Source organism: Schistocerca nitens, chromosome 1 (assembly GCF_023898315.1).
Source record: "Schistocerca nitens isolate TAMUIC-IGC-003100 chromosome 1, iqSchNite1.1, whole genome shotgun sequence".
NCBI classification, from domain to species: Eukaryota; Metazoa; Arthropoda; class Insecta; order Orthoptera; family Acrididae; genus Schistocerca; species Schistocerca nitens.
In genome coordinates, this window is record NC_064614.1 from 984,255,578 (window position 1) to 984,273,812 (window position 18,235).

Genomic DNA, 18,235 nt, shown 5'->3' on the forward strand with positions numbered 1-18,235 from the left:
TACATTTTCAAAATCGTCTCGCCATTCTAATTGAAATCTATGTTCTAATAATAATTACATATGCAAACATTATAAGGTACATATGTATGTTAGATCGGTGGTGTTAAGAATTCTAGTACCAAGTAAATTACGAGAGGGAGTTGGAAAATAACTTTTCCCTGACGACTGTGGTCAAAGGTGTGCGTGAAAGGAAAAAAAAGAGAATGAGACATTAAAGATAAGACAACTCTTTATTTTTCTACATAATTTCCAAGCAGATTGAGATATTTGTCATACCACTTCATAAGCTTCAAAAAGCCTTCCAGGAAAAAATCAGGGCTTTGCATGCCGGAAGAAGCCGTTGCATGCCGGAAGAAGCGTTGAGTGGCTTGTTTGACGTCAGCATTGCTGCCAAAGTGCCCTCCTGCGAGAGTCTTCTTCAAAGCAGGAAACAGATGGAAGTCACTTGGTGCGAGATCCGGATTGTAAGGCGGATGGTGTAGGCGCTCCCAACCAAGAGTTGCAATATGGTTTTGCATTGCCATCGCCATGTGTGGTCTCGCATTGTCATCCAACAGCAGAACACCAGATCTGAGAATGCCAGGCCGCTTTTTCCGAATCGCCTCTTTCAATTTCGACAGAGTGGCAGTTCCGCGCAGCGTTGATTGTTGCATCCTCCAGAAAGTCCAGCAGCAAAACTCCTTTGGCGTCCCAGAAAACGGTGAGTAGCACTTTACCTACAGATGGAGTGCTTTTGAACTTTTTTCGGACAGGTGATGACGGACGTTTCAACTCCATGGATGCGGCCTTCGATTCGGGATTGTAATGGTGGACCCACGTTTCATTCTCAGTCACAATCCGAAACATAAGGTCATTGCCAGATTCATGGTAGCGCACGAGCTGTTCCAGGCTGAACGCCATGCGTTGTTCCATGTGTGTCGGGGTCAGTTGTGGGGCACCCATCTTGCTGACACCTTCCTGTATCGAAGAATGTCGTGGATGATCTTGTGAGCTCGCTCATGTCCGATTCCAAGTTCTGCCGCTACTCCATCGATGGTGATACGCCGGTTCGCTTTAATCATGTCATCCACCTTCCTGACATTTGCATCTGTAGTGGCCGTGCGCGTCCGTCCAGGTCTCCGTATGTTCTGCACTTGCTAACATCCATCACTGAACTGCTGGCACCATTTCCGCACCATTTCCCTCGACATCACACCTGATCCATACACCTCAACAAGCTGTGCCTGGTACTCCACGTGCGCATTCATAGTGGCTAACAGCTGTCACTTCCGCCTGTGACCACGACTCCAAAACGCACCTTCTCTCCTTAGCTCCGGGAAAAGACTGAGCAGCTGGCCTCCGCTTTGAGCAGGCGCTGCGACAGCGCCATGTGCTCGATCGCGGTCGACCTCTACCCAATGGTGTATCGGTGTCTTGGACGTGCATGTTCACCTGCCATGTCGTCTTTCGCCCATATCACACAACTCTCTGCCCACAGTCGACAGGTGAAACTTATTTTCCAGCTCCCCCTCGTAAAATACATAGCAAACTCAAGAGAAAAACTCCGAAATTTTATTCCATTATGGGAAAACCAGAAAATGCCTCTACTACATACAACTTCCTTAAGAATTATCTACGTATGTGCTTAGTGTGTAAACAATGCATCGTTTTGTAGCAAGCGAAAACGTTATTTATATCCTGAAACTCAGATCAATTATTCAGTGCAACCACCTTGTATATACACTGATAAGCCAGAACGTTGCCGGCCAGTGTGGTCGAGCGGTTCTAGGAACCGCGCGACTGCTACGGTCGCAGGTTCGAATCCTGCCTGAGGCATTGACGTGTGTGATGTCCTTAGGTTAGTTAGGTTTAAGTAGTTCTAAGTTCTAGGGGACTGATAACCTTAGAAGTTAAGTCCCATAGTGCTCAGAGCCATTTTTGAGCCAGAACGATATGATCACCGACCTACCCATAACAGCGTAACCTGGCGAGGAATGACTGCTAGTCGGACACAAGCACGGTGCATGTAGTATCAGTGAGACTGCTATCTGTCTGCAGAATGGGGAAGGCACGCGGTCTGTGTGAGTTTGACCGACGGCTTATTATGATGGCTCGGAGGCTCGGCACGACTTGGCAGATGTTGGATTGTCTTCAACACGTGGCGAAACCTAGGTGAACCACGTCCAGATGTCGTGGGGTTGGACGGCCACCCTCATCACGAATGTCGGACGTCGTAGGTTGGACATACTGGCAATACAGGACAGGCTGTGAATTTTAATGGGCAGACTACAAGTGTCTCAATACACAGTGCACCGAACACGGACCTCCGCAGCCAACGAACCATGTATGTGCCAGTGTCAACACCACGACTTAGACGACTAAAATGGACAAGGGACCATCGGCACTGGACGTTGCCATAGTGGCAGAGCGTTGCATGGTGTGATGAATCCCAATACCTTCTTCATCATGCCGATGGGAGGGGGACAAGCTGGCGGCGACTCCATTCTGCTCTGGAGAACATACACATGGCCATCCTAGGATCCATTGGAGCTTGGGCAAGGCACCATGACGGCCAAGCAGTATCTTACATTGGTTGCAGACCATGTACACCCCTTCATGATGATCGTGTTTCCCGACGCTGCAGGCATTTTTCAACTAGATAATGCGCCATGACACAAGCCCCGAAGTGTGATGGAGTGGTTCGAGAAAAGCAGTGGCGAGTTCCAGTTAATGTGCTGGCCCCCAACTCTCCAAATCTGAACCCGATCAAACACATCTGGGATATGACTGAACGTGCCGTCGGAGCTCATCGCACCTGCCTCGGAATTCACGGGAATTAGGTGAGATGTGTATGCAGATGTGGTGGCAGCTCGCTAAAGCGACCTACCAAGGCGTCACTGCTTCCATGCAGCGTCGCGTCGCCGCTGTTATCCGTGCCAAAAGTGGATATACTGCGGAAGCAGACATACCTGCTATCAGGTGAGTGGTCATAATTTTCTGGCTGATCAGTGTATGTAGAGCAAATACTAAACAAAAAAAATTATATTATTGTAGTTGTCATTTTAACGCGTCTGGTATGTAGACAATAGTTAGCTGTCTCTGTTCAAGAAATCTCAGCTCAATAATTCACATCAAATAGCCTACGTTTCATCCGTAAATAATGCTAGTTAGAAAGGTGCGAAGTATCACAGTTGTTATCTTAACGTGTTGCGTACTTTGTTGAAGTCAGAATTTTATTGAAGTGTTACTCTTTTGATAATATCACAAACTATCTTATCACTCTTATCATTTAAGTTATCGGATACGTCACCATTCAGTTTCATTTCAGTAGATGATAAGGAGTTTTAATTTCTTTGTATGAAATGCTGTAGTTAACAATATTCGTTGGTTGACTTCAAGGTACAGCGTGAAACTATCATTTCAGAATCTGGTTTACTAGTATGAAAATTTAGTTTATGTACGTAAACAGCTAAAGTCATGTCGTTATTCTGAAACACAAAAGCCGCTATAAAAGAGAAATAGGTTCACTTGTAAATAAATAATAGTTTATGCAAAATGAAAGCGTCTTAAATAAGTGGCTGCGATCAGAGAATTTACAACAGCAGTATATTTTAATAGTTTCTTTCCATCCCAGCATAAACTATTTTCATTTAAACATCAAATAATATTCCAAAGTAGACAAAATAAAGCTTAATGTGCAGATAAGAAATTAGCTAAAGTGTCAAACTGAAGCACCATTGTCGACGGCCATTATCTACGATTAACTTCCAATCCACTTCAGATGAAATTTTCTCGATTTTATTTTTCGATACGTGGATCTTCATCGGCAATTGGCACTGTGACGTGTGGGTAGATTCTCCGAGGTGGGACATGAACCACTGAGACTGATTTAGTGTTTGGTAGCAATTTGACAGCTGCATAAGACCAGTGGTCAGTTGCAGAAATGTGCTCGTGGGCTGGCACGTAAAACCACTGTTCCCAGGCGTGGCCAAAGGAAACAGCCTGTCAGGCGTCGCCGGCACAGTGATTTAAATGGAACGCCGCCAACGTCGAGTTCTGCGATCTCGTGATGAAGTCACTGTCACGTAGTGTTCCGCTGGCTACAAACATGATTAAAAAAAACACTTACTGTAGTAAGCAGTTGCTTGACAGAAGCGCAAATGCGGTTCGTCTCCTTCTCGTTCAGATCGCGTCTTAGATTTCGCAACTTTATGAAAATTATTGTATAAGACGTAACAATAAACAGTCTCGGATTATTGACATTTCATTTAGATAGTGACTATCATAATGCTCAAAAAGTAAAATTTAGTCTTCATCAAAGAGTGGTAACGTCCGAAGTCCATCAACAATGTTAGGGATTCGTTGCATTTATGATGAAAACTTCAAACTCGCAGTTTCTCTCCATGCGTAGAGCACATCTAATAGTCAGTCTGGCAAAAAGTAGTGTTTGGACGAATCTAATGTGTACGATATTGCAGTGCCTGTGTTGCTCACTAGTACCATGTAATGTTCCTTCAGACATGCATGCATCGTACTTCTGAGCAACACTACAAAAACATATTTATCCGCCGACACCGGGCAAGCGACTTTCAAAAAAATATCTCCTCTGTACAGGAATACACGTAATAGATGTACGAAAGTATTGTAGGTACCAGTCCAGCTTTTGCAGCCATTCAGTGCGGACTTGCTCTGTGTTCCTGCCTGCGGAGAGAGCGCGCCCGCCGTTGTTCACTTCCGATGGCCTTCACTTACGTACACTGAAGCAATGGCCAGCCGTTCTTGAAAATCCACACCAGTATTCACATTTTGTGACTATTACACCGGACCAAAGGCTTTCGAAGTGGAACGCTTCCGACATTTTGGCATTCATTTGTCCAGCTGAAGCAGAACTGTGTGCGTCAAAGTTGTCAACGAAGCGGCGTGCGGCTACTTTTTGCCATGCCGACCGCAATGTCAGGGCGGTCACTGTCGACCACGCAAGCTTGTGCATGCGCACCGTACGAGTCTTCGAACAACCATTCGTGCTTCCAGCGGAAGGTGTAAAAGCGGTTTTCTGCCTCTATGGCCCTGTACGTGGTCATACTGCCGACCGCTGAGCGCAGTTCCAAACGTGCTCAGTTCTTAACGATGTACGACGGATCAGCATCGATCTACCTCACCACGTGCCGGCCAGCGCTGTCGTTATATACGACGGCCAACCCAAGACCTGTTCCGGATGCGGCAAAGAAGGCCACCTGAGGTCTAAGCGTCTTCAGGAGCGCATCACCCAATTGCTGGCCGTTACTGTGGCGCCTCCGACTCCGACGACGATTTCATCGATCACCCACACGTCGGCGCTCTCTTCTCCAACCGCCGACTTTCGTCAGTCGGACGACCTACCAGGGTCCCATCGAGCAGTCACGGATAACGCCGTAGTCGGCGCGTCATTTACAAAACCCGATGCGACTTCAGCGCCACCACCAAAAGCGACGATTTCCAATCTCCTCCCGGTCGGTGATATAGACGTCACATCGCTCATTGTCCCCGCGACGGCCTTCATACTGCACCGCCACGACTCCCTCCAGTCTCCCGACATGACCTTGGCGCAAGTGGAGCCGTCTTACAGTCTCGGAATGAGACAAATCAACCCTTCCGTCATCAGATGCTTCTGACGCTGTCCAGCCCGACAAGGCTCCAGCTGCAAGACGACAACAATGGCAACAATGTGTTCTGGATTTGGCCGCGCCGGTACCTACTCTGCCCGCTCGCCCAGGTGCACCTGCATCAGTGGACTCCACCGCTACGACTGCCGCCTAGACGGCTTCCACTCCTACAGACGATGTGGAACATATGGATGCCACTACGGTGGCGCCCTCGACAGTGTGCTGTGACGATCGCCCAGGTGCACCTGCATCAGTGGACTCCACCGCTACGACTGCCGCCTAGACGGCTTCCACTCCCACAGACGATGTGGAACATATGGATGCCACTACGGTGGCGCCCTCGACAGTGTGATGTGACGATCGCCCAGGTGCACCTGCATCAGTGAACTCCACCGCTACGACTGCCGCCTAGACGGCTTCCACTCCCACAGACGATGTGGAACATATGGATGCCACTACGGTGGCGCCCTCGACAGTGTGATGTGACGATCGCCCAGGTGCACCTGCATCAGTGGACTCCACCGCTACGACTGCCGCCTAGACGGCTTCCACTCCCACAGACGATGTGGAACATATGGATGCCACTACGGTGGCGCCCTCGACAGTGTGATGTGACGATCGCCCAGGTGCACCTGCATCAGTGGACTCCACCGCTACGACTGCCGCCTAGACGGCTTCCACTCCCACAGACGATGTGGAACATATGGATGCCACTACGGTGGCGCCCTCGACAGTGTGATGTGACGATCGCCCAGGTGCACCTGCATCAGTGAACTCCACCGCTACGACTGCCGCCTAGACGGCTTCCACTCCCACAGACGATGTGGAACATATGGATGCCACTACGGTGGCGCCCTCGACAGTGTGATGTGACGATCGCCCAGGTGCACCTGCATCAGTGGACTCCACCGCTACGACTGCCGCCTAGACAGCTTCCACTCCCACAGACGATGTGGAACGTATGGATGCCACTACGGTGGCGCCCTCGACAGTGTGATGTGACGATCGCCCAGGTGCACCTGCATCAGTGGACTCCACCGCTACGACTGCCGCCTAGACGGCTTCCACTCCCACAGACGATGTGGAACATATGGATGCCACTACGGTGGCGCCCTCGGCAGTGTGATGTGACGATCGCCCAGGTGCACCTGCATCAGTGGACTCCACCGCTACGACTGCCGCCTAGACGGCTTCCACTCCCACAGACGATGAGGAACATATGGATGCCACTACGGTGGCGCCCTCGACAGTGTGATGTGACGATCGCCCAGGTGCACCTGCATCAGTGGACTCCACCGCTACGACTGCCGCCTAGACGGCTTCCACTCCCACAGACGATGTGGAACATATGGATGCCACTACGGTGGCGCCCTCGACAGTGTGATGTGACGATCGCCCCGGTGCACCTGCATCAGTGGACTCCACCGCTACGACTGCTGCCTAGACGGCTCCCACTCCTACAGACGATGTGGAACATATGGATGCCACTACGGTGGCGCCCTCGACAGTGTGATGTGACGATCGCCCAGGTGCACTTGCATCAGTGGACTCCATCGCTACGACTGCCGCCTAGACGGCTTCCACTCCCACAGACGATGTGGAACATATGGATGCCACTACGGTGGCGCCCACGACAGTGTGATGTGACGATCGCCCAGGTGCACCTGCATTAGTGGACTCCACCGCTACGACTGCCGCCTAGACGGCTTCCACTCCCACAGACGATGTGGAACATATGGATGCCACTACGGTGGCGCCCTCGACAATGTGATGTGACGATCGCCCAGGTGCACCTGCATCAGTGGACTCCACCGCTACGACTGCCGCCTAGACGGCTTCCACTCCTACAGACGATGTGGAACATATGGATGTCACTACGGTGGCGCCCTCGACAGTGTGATGTGACGATCGCCCAGGTGCACCTGCATCAGTGGACTCCACCGCTACGACTGCCGCCTAGACGGCTTCCACTCCTACAGACGATGTGGAACATATGGATGCCACTACGGTGGCGCCCTCGACAGTGTGATGTGACGATCGCCCAGGTGCACCTGCATCAGTGGACTCCACCGCTACGACTGCCGCCTAGACGGCTTCCACTCCTACAGACGATGTGGAACATATGGATGCCACTACGGTGGCGCCCTCGACAGTGTGATGTGACGACCTCGATTATAACCCGAACCATAGGCTGGAGATGGATTTATCCCAGACGAAGACCTAGTTACGCCGACACCAGTACCGTCGAGTGGCATACGGCACGGCTCGCCTTTGCCTCACCCTTCCTGATCACCCGCAGACAGTTTTCCTAGGCGACGGCACTTGACAGCGAAAGTACCGAATAGCAATCATTAACACTAACAACATTAATTCCTCAGCGAAACTGCTGCGCGAGATGATATCCGCGTGGGACGTCGACATAGCACTACTACAGGGAGTCCACTTGGCTACACTTCCGCTAGCTATACCACTCATCCCTTCTCTGGTGACCATCTGGGACATGGGGCTGATGCCCGCGAAGGCATCTAGGCAACTAACTTCAGAGGCATGGCGATCGCCCTCATGGGGACGCATATCGTCAACATTCATGCCCCGTCAGGCTCCATTCACAGAGACGACACAGCACGATTATACTCAGACGAAATCGTCCCGTTATTCTGTGGGCGCTGTGACCATTATTTGCTTGTATGGATTTACTTGTGTCCTATACCTTAAGGAAAATGCCGTACTACAACACCATTCAAGAACTGCGCTTTTTCGTCCATGATCTGTTGCTCCACTACACTTGGAAAGTTAGTCACAGAAACACACTAGCACATACTTACCAAACGGGTCACCCAACGAGCTACTTTGACAGGACTGACATCTCTCAAAAACTAGCATCTGCACTCCAAGGTGCTCTTGGCTTTTCTGGATCACTGCGCGTATACCTGCAATATTGTCCTCCTGCAACAAGTGGTTTGGCACAGTCGTCCACTGTGGTAATTGAACACCTGCACGATCCCATGAATCTTCAATGTGCTACCAATATGTGGACTACCTGTGAACGTCGTTTCCCTAAGTGCAGCACAACCTTTACTTGGTGGCTGTAAATGTCCAGACATGTCATTCGACGTTCCTTGATTCGATACACAAGGAAATAGCAGCATGGCGCCCGCACACTATTATTTCTACGCCCGTGACCTAGACGCCCAGACGTACTCTCCTGTAACCCAGAGGAAATGCAGCACGATTAAGGCACAAATCGTTACACTGGCACGCCATAGACTGTGGGAGGCTGAGGATCGGACGTCAAGATCTGGCGGAACAAGAACATCCCACCTTGCATCATATCGCCTCCGAATGGAAACGACGACGACAGACTCATCACCGCGATCTACTATTGCCACGCCCAGTGCGACGAGGTCAAACGATGCAGGCAACAGAGGTGCATTGAATCAGTTTCCTGGTGTCGACGGATTGCCGATAGAATTCTATCGCGCCTTATTTGCGCTAACGGCGTCGCTTTGGACGACAGTGTTCTCCATCATGGGTAGTACAGTGTTTCCAACCTGTTGACGTCGGACAACGATGTACCACCAGCGTTTGTCAAAGGAATTAATATACCCATTCAGAAACCAACGGCGAGAGCGATAGTCGGACATTACCGTCCTCTAACTCTACGTAGTGGAAATTATAAAACGTTTGCTTGACTTCTGGCGACGCTTTGCCACAAAATACTCCCTTGCGTTCTATCCTCGGAACAGACAACTATGTGTGACCCAGTCACGATACAAACGGTCACAGTGAAATGTCGCAATTTAATCTATTGGCAGCCGCCTGCAGACTCTAAGCCGCAGTGGCTGCTATCGATCTTGACAGCGTATTCGACAAAGCGCAATATCGTTTTCTATTCTCCATCATGGGCAGTACGGTGTTTAATGTCATCATCCGAAGCTTGTATGGCAGCACCGAATCCCCGACTGAGGTCAAAGACTCTGTGACGGGACCGGAGACCATACGCCGCTCCATAAGCCAAATTTGCCCACTTTCGACATTATTCTATGACATAACCGAATTCAAACATCCATCTACGCCTTGGCCGATTGTTTGGTGCCAACCAGCCTTTCTTTCCTTCCAACGCCCAGGCAACGTTGTGGAAAATTCGCGACAAAACATCGTGTTCACGCAGTCAGATTGTCGGACACTTCGCTTCGTACACACATCAAAAAAAGTTTTGCATCACCTCGCTTCCGGGAGTTCCGGAACCTCTACAGAAAATTGGAATAGAGATCAGCATAAACATCATTTCCGTCTTTTTTATTGCTAATGAAAACCACACATTACATGTTGTACCACCATACAGCGAGACCTTCAGTGGTGGTGGTCCACTTTGCTGTACACAGCGGTACCTCTAAAACCCACTAGCACGTCCTCTTGCATTGATGCATGCCTGTTTCCGTCGTAGCATACTACCCACAAGTTCGTCAAGGCATTGTTGGTCCAGATTGTCCCACTCCTCAACGCCAATTCGGCATAAATCCCTCAGAGTGGTTAGTAGGTCACGACGTCCATAAACAGCGCTTTTCAATCTATCCCGGGCATGTTCGATAGGGTTCAAGTCTGGAGAACATGCTCGCCACTTTAGTCGAACGATGTCGTTATCCTGAAGGAAGTCAATCACAAGATTTGCACGATGGGGCCGCGAATTGTCGTCCATGAAGACGAATGCCTCGCCAATATGCTGCCGATATGGTTGCACTATCGGTCGAAGGATGGCATTCACGTATCGTACAGCCATTACGGCGCTTTCCATGACCACCACGGCGTACGTCGGCCCCACATAATGCCACCTCAAAACAGCAGGGAACCTCCACCTTGCTGAACTCGTTGGATAGTGTATCTAAGACATTCAGTCTAACTGGGTTGCCTCCAAACACGTCTCCGACGATGGTCTACTTGAAGGCCTATGCGACACTCACCGTTGAAGAGAACTTGATGGCAATCCTCAGCGGTCCATTCGCCATGTTGTTGGGCCAATCTGTACCGCGCAGCATGATGTCGTGGTTACAAAGATGGGCCTCACCATGGATATCAGGAGTGAAGGTGCGCATTATGCAGCCTATTGCTCTGAACAAATTGAATGTGTCTCTGACACAACATCCACAGTCAACGTCGATCTTCAGGAGTTTTGGGAACCGGGATGATCAAAACTTTTTTTGATGTGTATACAATTTGGCTCTCGTGGGCAACGATCTCATCTTCTGGCTGGTGCCGTCTGAAAACTGGGTCGACAGTTCGTTGCTGCTACATCCTCCTTCTGCCGAACTCGATTGACCCATAGAATTTTATTTGTCCGAGGACTCTCATTTCCTTGCCACCAAATATCACACTACAGCATATGGGCGAGCACTTACCTGTACACTCATGGCAATAAGTCACGCCCTGAATTCTGTCAGTATTTTCAAGCCGCCCTCAATGAAACCGACCAACGACCGCGCTATCTCACCTTTCTCGCCAGTTACTTGGCGGGATCTTTATGTCACCCCTGATCAACTGGATGGTGGCCTCCCTCCATACTGACTGAGACTTCCCCGCTCTACATTTCTATATCGTAACCCACAGCGGAGTATGCGCATGGAAGTGCACCCATTTCTTTTATGCACAATACCAGGCAAAGCCAGGCATTCCCTCAGTTCTACTGTCCCCTTTCTCTCCTTCTCCCCCGTTCTTGCACTCCTTTTGTGCACTCCTTTGTGGCCACGCCTGGAAGATTACCCCTCCCACCCATTCTGCCCCCACGTCTCATCAGCCGAGCAGATTCATGCCTGCAAGTCTTACGACGTCCTCCAATGCAGTTACCTTCAAGATACAAGTAGACAAAATGTGGCAGCGGTATTCTTATCTCTGAACCAGGTCAGCAACGCCGATGAGACGTTCTTTTATTAGCACCTGTCAAGAAATACGACAGCAGACTATAAAGAAGCAGAAAGTATCTCATTATGAACAAGTGGAAACGATAAACAGAATTAAAGTGATGTTAGCAGCTACTGCGGGGGAAGAAATGTCGTGCCGCCGTGTTACTATCAAAGGAGAAATTTTGCCCAAGGAAAACTTTGCTAAGAGGTTAATGATTAATTGCGAGGGAAAAAGCTGGATGACAACAGAATAAACAACGGGCTGGCTAGCTACTGTTTAGATTCGCAGAGCTGATGCACTGCACACTAGGAGCGCTGTAATGGTGTTGGAATTCTTGCTAATGAAAACCACACATTACATGTTGTACCACCATACAGCGAGACCTTCAGTGGTGGTGGTCCACTTTACTGTACACAGCGGTACCTCTAAAACCCACTAGCACGTCCTCTTGCATTGATGCATGCCTGTTTCCGTCGTAGAGAATAAAGTTGTTGCACCGAGAGACAGAACGCAATTAGCGTTGGATGTCTTCAGCTACTTTACCACGGCTATCACCCATTTATTCCGATTGGCCTTTAGTAGGAGATCACGTACTCATTCCTTCTGGCAAGATTAAAATCTGTCAGTCAGCCCTATGTCTGAGTGCACGATACCACCATATTCTTGTCATTAAAGGGTTCAAGAAATGTCCAGTTCATAGTAATGAGGGCAACGTACTTAAGAATGACGAGTATACTGTTATGAAACAAAAACCGGTAGTTATATTAAAAATGACACCTTTTAGGACTGTGATTAGAATGTTATTACTTCTGTGAACTTTGTCTGCCTGCCGTGGTGGCCGTGCGGTTCCAGGCGCTGCAGTCAGGAACCGTGAGACTGCTACGCTCGCAGGTTCGAATCCTGCCCCGGGCATGGATGTGTGTGACGTCCTTAGGTTAGTTAGGTTTAAGTAGTTGCAAGTTCTATGGGACTGATGACCTAAGATGTTAAGTCCCATAGTGCTCAGAACCATTTGAACTTTGTCTATATCACAACACCAAAAATGTGGTTAAGAGTGACCATATTCTGAATAGTTTTGGCAAACCGGAAAGGTGACATAAATTTTCCCCTCGCCCCACCCCATCCACGCCCCACAAATTTAAGGGTGGCACATGTTGAGATACAGGTTATGCTCGGACCTACACAGTAAATATCGATTGTCCAAGAGTCATGGAAAGACGTTAGACGTCATAATAATAACCGGTCACTCCTCCGGCATCCCTCAAACCTAGAGTAAGACATATCGGAATGGACTCTACGTGGTGTTGAAATCTATCTGGAGAGATACTGATCTGACTCACAGCTGGTCGTCTCTTACCCCGCATGAGTCTCTGCAGGAGTGTGACAAACGTTCGTCCTGGGCGACAATTTACATGTGTGGAAACATTGTCTCTGTGAAACTGAGGAGCAACATTAAACACAGCAGACCCTCTACCTGTTGCGATCCCACATTGAGTCACTTAACTCATGATGCCCTTGCTTGTTCACTTAGAGAAAAAAGCGTCAAGACATTCCCAACATGACACTTTTCACTTTCGATAAACAAATCATGTCTGACATCAATGAAAGTCATGTGTACGCCGATGAATTCTTTCCTTTTCCGTATGGTAACTTGGAATCGATGTATGAATATAGTATTTCCACTTACCAGCTGAGGCTGTTAACAGCCACACTTACGAGAAAGCGAGGGGCTGTGACGAGCATGCCATACCATGGCGATGCCAGGGGACCGAACCTTTCTTGAGTCTTCAGTCTTGTGACTAGTTTGGTGCGGCCCGCCACGAATTCCTCTCCTGTGCCAACCTCTTCATCTCAGAGTAGAACTTGCAACCTACATCCTCAATTATTTGCTGTTTGTAATCCACTCTCTGGCTTCCTCTACAGTTTTTACCCTCTACACCTCCCTCTAGTACCACGGAAGTCACTCTAATGTCTTAACAAATGTCCTACGATTCTGTCCCTTCTCCTTGTCAGTGTTTTTTTTTTCACATGATTCTGCGCAGAACCTCCTCATTCCTTACTTACCAGTACACCTAATTTTCAAAATTCGTCTGTAGCACCAGATTTCAAATGCTTCGATTCTTTTCCGTTCCGATTTTCCCACTGTCCATGTTTCACTAAAATACAATGCTGTGCTCCAAACGAACATTCTCCGAAATTTCTTCCTCAAATTAAGGCCCATGTTTGATACTAGTAGACTTCTCTGGGCCAGGAATGCCCCTTTTGCCAGTGTCAGTCTGCTTTTGATGTCCTCTTTGCTCCGTCCGTCATTGGTTATTTTGCTGCCTAGCTTACAGAATTCCTTAACTTCCATCTACTTTGTGACTATCAATCCTGATGTTAAGTTTCTTGCTGTTCTCATTCCTGCTACTTCTCATTACTATCTTCTCAGACCATATTGCGTACTCGTTACATTGTTCATTCCATTCAGCATATAATTTAATTCTTCTTCACTTTCACTCAAGATGGCAATGTCATCAGCGAATCGCATCATTGATATCCTTTCATCTTGAATTTGAATTCCACTCCTGAACCTTTCTTTTAATTCCATAATTGTGTCTTCGATGTACAGGTTGAACAGTTGGGGGAAAGACTACATCCCTGTCTTACGTACACCCTTTTTAATCCCAGCACTTCGTTCTTGGTCTCCCACTCTTATTAGTCCCTCTTGGCTCTTGTACATATCGTGTATTACCCGTCTCTCCATACAGCTCACCCTATTTCCCTCATAAATTTGACTATCTTGCACCATTTTACATTGTCGAACGCTTTTTCCAGGTCGACAAATCCTATGAACGTGTCTTGAATTTTCTTTAGTCTAGCTTACTTTATCAACCACGTTAGAATTGCCTCTCGGGTGCCTTTACCTTTCCTAAAGCCAAATTGATCGGCATTTAGCACATCCTCAATTTTCTTTTCCATCCTTGTTTGCAAAAGTGTGAGCTGTTAAGCTAATTGTGCGATAATTCCCGCACTTGTCAGCTCTTGGAGTCTTCAAAATAGTGTGAGTGATATTTTTCCGAAGGTCAGATGGTAAGTCGCCAGACTCATACACTCTACACACCAACGGGAAGAGTCGTTTTGTTGACACTTCCCCCAATTATTTTAGAAATTTTGATGGAATGTTATCTGTCCTTTCTGCCTTATTTGATTTCAAGTCCTCTGAAGCTCTCTTAATTTCTGATTCCAATACTGGATCCCCTGTCTCTTCTAAATCGACTCCTGTTTTTTCTTCTAAACATTAGACAGATCTTCCCTCTCACAGATGCCTCCAGTGTACTCTTTCCATACATCCACCCTGTCCTCTGCATTTAACAGCGGAATTCCCGTTGCACTCTTTATGCTTTTAATGTCACCGAAGATTGTTTTGACTTTCCTATATGCTGAGTGAGTCCTTTCAACAATAATTTCTTTTTCGATTTCTTCATATTTTTCATGCAGCCATTTCGTCTTGTTTTCCCTGCACTTTCTATTTATTCAATTCCTCAGCAACTTGTATTCCTGAATTTCTCTGAAAATATTTGTAGTTGCTTCTTTCCTTGATCATCCGAAGTATTTCTTCTGTTTCCCATGGTTTCTACTCAGTTCCTTTCTTTGTACCTATGTTTTTATTTCCAATTCTGTGACCTTGACGAGATGTTCGAAACTATTCCGAATGGAGAGAAAGGCACGAGCGTTTCCTCTTGTCTCAAAGTTTCACAACGAGAATAATTAGAGCTCTGACTGGTGGCTACTATTTGCTGCAGCCTTCCCTGGCACTCATCAGAAGAGAGAAGGGGATTTCTAGCAACAATTTTGCTGTTTCTGGTAGATCGTCAAATAACCACTAGCCCTGGTTGTCTGACGGGAGTTTTGGCGGTTGTCTTTCCAGTAGGATTAAAGACACGAAACGTTCAGGAGACATTTAGTTTTCGGTATTGGTGGAGAGAGCATTCGTAGTCCAATGCTGCAGCTGTATAAAGATGCGGATCCGACTCTGGTGCTGTGAAGGCTGGTAAGTGTTCGCGCTTTGATGACTCAATTTAACCGAGGCTGGCTCGGAGTGAATCTTAGGAACGTCACGATACCGTTGTTTGACTTCTATTTTAGTTATTTCAGATTTTCTTGATACGGGAGTGGAGACGTGCGACAGTGATTCTTGAGTTACCATGTCTTGCTCTTTATGTTGCAACGTTCACGTATTGGTTCTTCTGCATGTTTCAATACAACATCCCGTTGTGCTACGTATAAGGCAACTATTGTTGCCACATCGTATAATGTCGATTCCGTCGCTATCTCTGGAAGTAACACCTATTTCATATTTCGCTTCCCAGTATCTTACGGACCAATGATACATGTATTTTGTATAACTGATACAGCTGGATGCTTCTTACGCATTTGGTTATTTTTGAACGAGAACTTCATTATGTTTACTTTTTCCCTATGTGTATAGTTTCTTGTGAAAGAGATGCGCTGTAATGGAATTCCTTTTGCTATGATTTCGGTAGTTAGTAACCTTTGTCTCTCTTAATTTACGGATTAAACAAGGCTATTAGCTATGAAGGAAATGTTTCTGTGACACTTCCGTTTTAACTAGCTTATCCTACCACGATAGCTGTTATATACTCAGTCACCAACAATAATAATACGATTTACCGGGAATGCACTTCCTGCTGAGGGCATTGTGCATTGGCCAGCAAGATCACGGAAGACAGGTAGGATGAGAGAAAACTTTTCTACCCACGATCATGAAAGCTGTGACTTGGGTCTTATTAGCTAGTATGTCGAGGTCACTGACTGCTTTCCAAATATTTTTCCGACAGATCGTGGATTGTTAAGTAAAAAGACGAAGATTGACGTAGGCTCGCTTCCCCGAGCTTCTCAGCATGGTGTGAGTGGGAAGACAGACGACGGAGGGAGACTTTTACGGAGGCCTTACCGGTAGAAATTAACAACATAAAAATTACACTATAGGTTAGCACCAAACGAATATTTTTCTCATTGATGGGTGATGTTTTTCGAAGAAGACTCGGATCAGACAAAGTACACGAGATGTATGTTCTACATTCATTGGTAGCAGACAATAGTGGCAGACTTCTTTCTGGTAGCGGATGGCACATAGATTCTAGACTTAGACGTACGGAGTTCACTTACGGAGCATACTGGGGCGAGATTTATACGGAGAGAGGCTGACTGCACTCAGATTTCTCACTGCTGGTGAGGAGCTGATGTGACGGACTAGCTTCGGCGACTCCATCTGCAACAGTCACTTTGCTCGCCCACGTGGACATATTGGTGACACTACCTAGCAGCATCGGCCGATTGTGGTGAAACGGAGTTAAATGTTTGTTTATATTTCAGTAAATTCGCGCTGGATTTGCATGACTAGGCGGACAGGCACAGCTGCATGTAATCTCATTTTCTCTTTCCTGCACGACAATGCAAACACTGGATTAAATGAGTGTCTGATCTGTACGGTACTAATACGCCAGGAAGTTAATTTATACCAACCCCATTTCCCTGTAAATTTACATCTGCCAACCATATCGACCATAATACTGCCTAATACAACTGAATAATCTTTCTTTCGTGAGGGACCAAAGTCGTATAGAATTTTTTGAAAGTAATTCCCACCAGTTGATTGTTCACTTATTTTACACAGTTATTATTTCGGGTTTGTAGCCATTCTACAGAGCATGTTGAAATGTTAAAATATGTCTGACCTGTCTGTGACATGTCGTCGTAAAAAAAATTAAAAAAAACATATTCCTGGTCTTATAGATCAGTTACTGTATTACGGTATACGAGCACATATCGGAGATACACAATATGGCTGACACTGTGCACAACGAGAAACTAACGTAAAACTAGTGGGACGACGTCTTGCGAGCGATATCGAATGTAAATGTCAGCTTCTAGGCAAAGTTTTGTGGTCGAGAGCTAGGTGTCCTTAGTCGGCATAAAATCTGAGTTGTAATTTAACATGTGTCATTGGAAGTAGCGGTTGTATTATGTTTAAATCCATGGACCGGTACAGTGTTTGTTCTAGTTTTTGACGCCCGTAAAATACATTGTTTAATTTGGTCCGCAGAGATTTAGAGGTTTTTGATGCTAGACTGTTTTATTATTGGTGCCTTTAAAACAAATTTTTTATGTTACGTTGTTTAATTAGATCTTTGGTGTTTTTAAAGGCTTCTTGATGTTAAACAATCTTTTTATTGGTCCCTGCGAAATATTTTGTTCATAGCAACTTCTGATCCAATTATTGGCGTCATTTTAAATAATTTTGATGTCAAATTGTATGTTTACGTTTTTGGTGTTTTAAATAAATTTTCATGTTAACCTGATACTTTAAATACTGGGGCTTGTAATATTTGTTTGGGTGTTAGAGAATCATACATTTTTGGCGCCCTTTTCATTTTAATAGTTTTTTATGTATTTTACACAGTTTAATCATCATTTACAGTCGCTTAACTGAATAATCTAATGTGTTCAATTTACTAGAGTGTCATTTATTAAACTGTTTGCGTTAAATAAAGTTGCGGAATCTTTCTCTTTTAAGAACGCCTTCACTCCCCTATGACTCCCGCATCCTCGCATACTTGACCGTTTCATTGCGTATAACTCCAGTTTGGTTTTATTCATAAACTTTCGAAGAGGAATAAAAGTGAGATGTACGTAACTGTTAAGGTGTATGG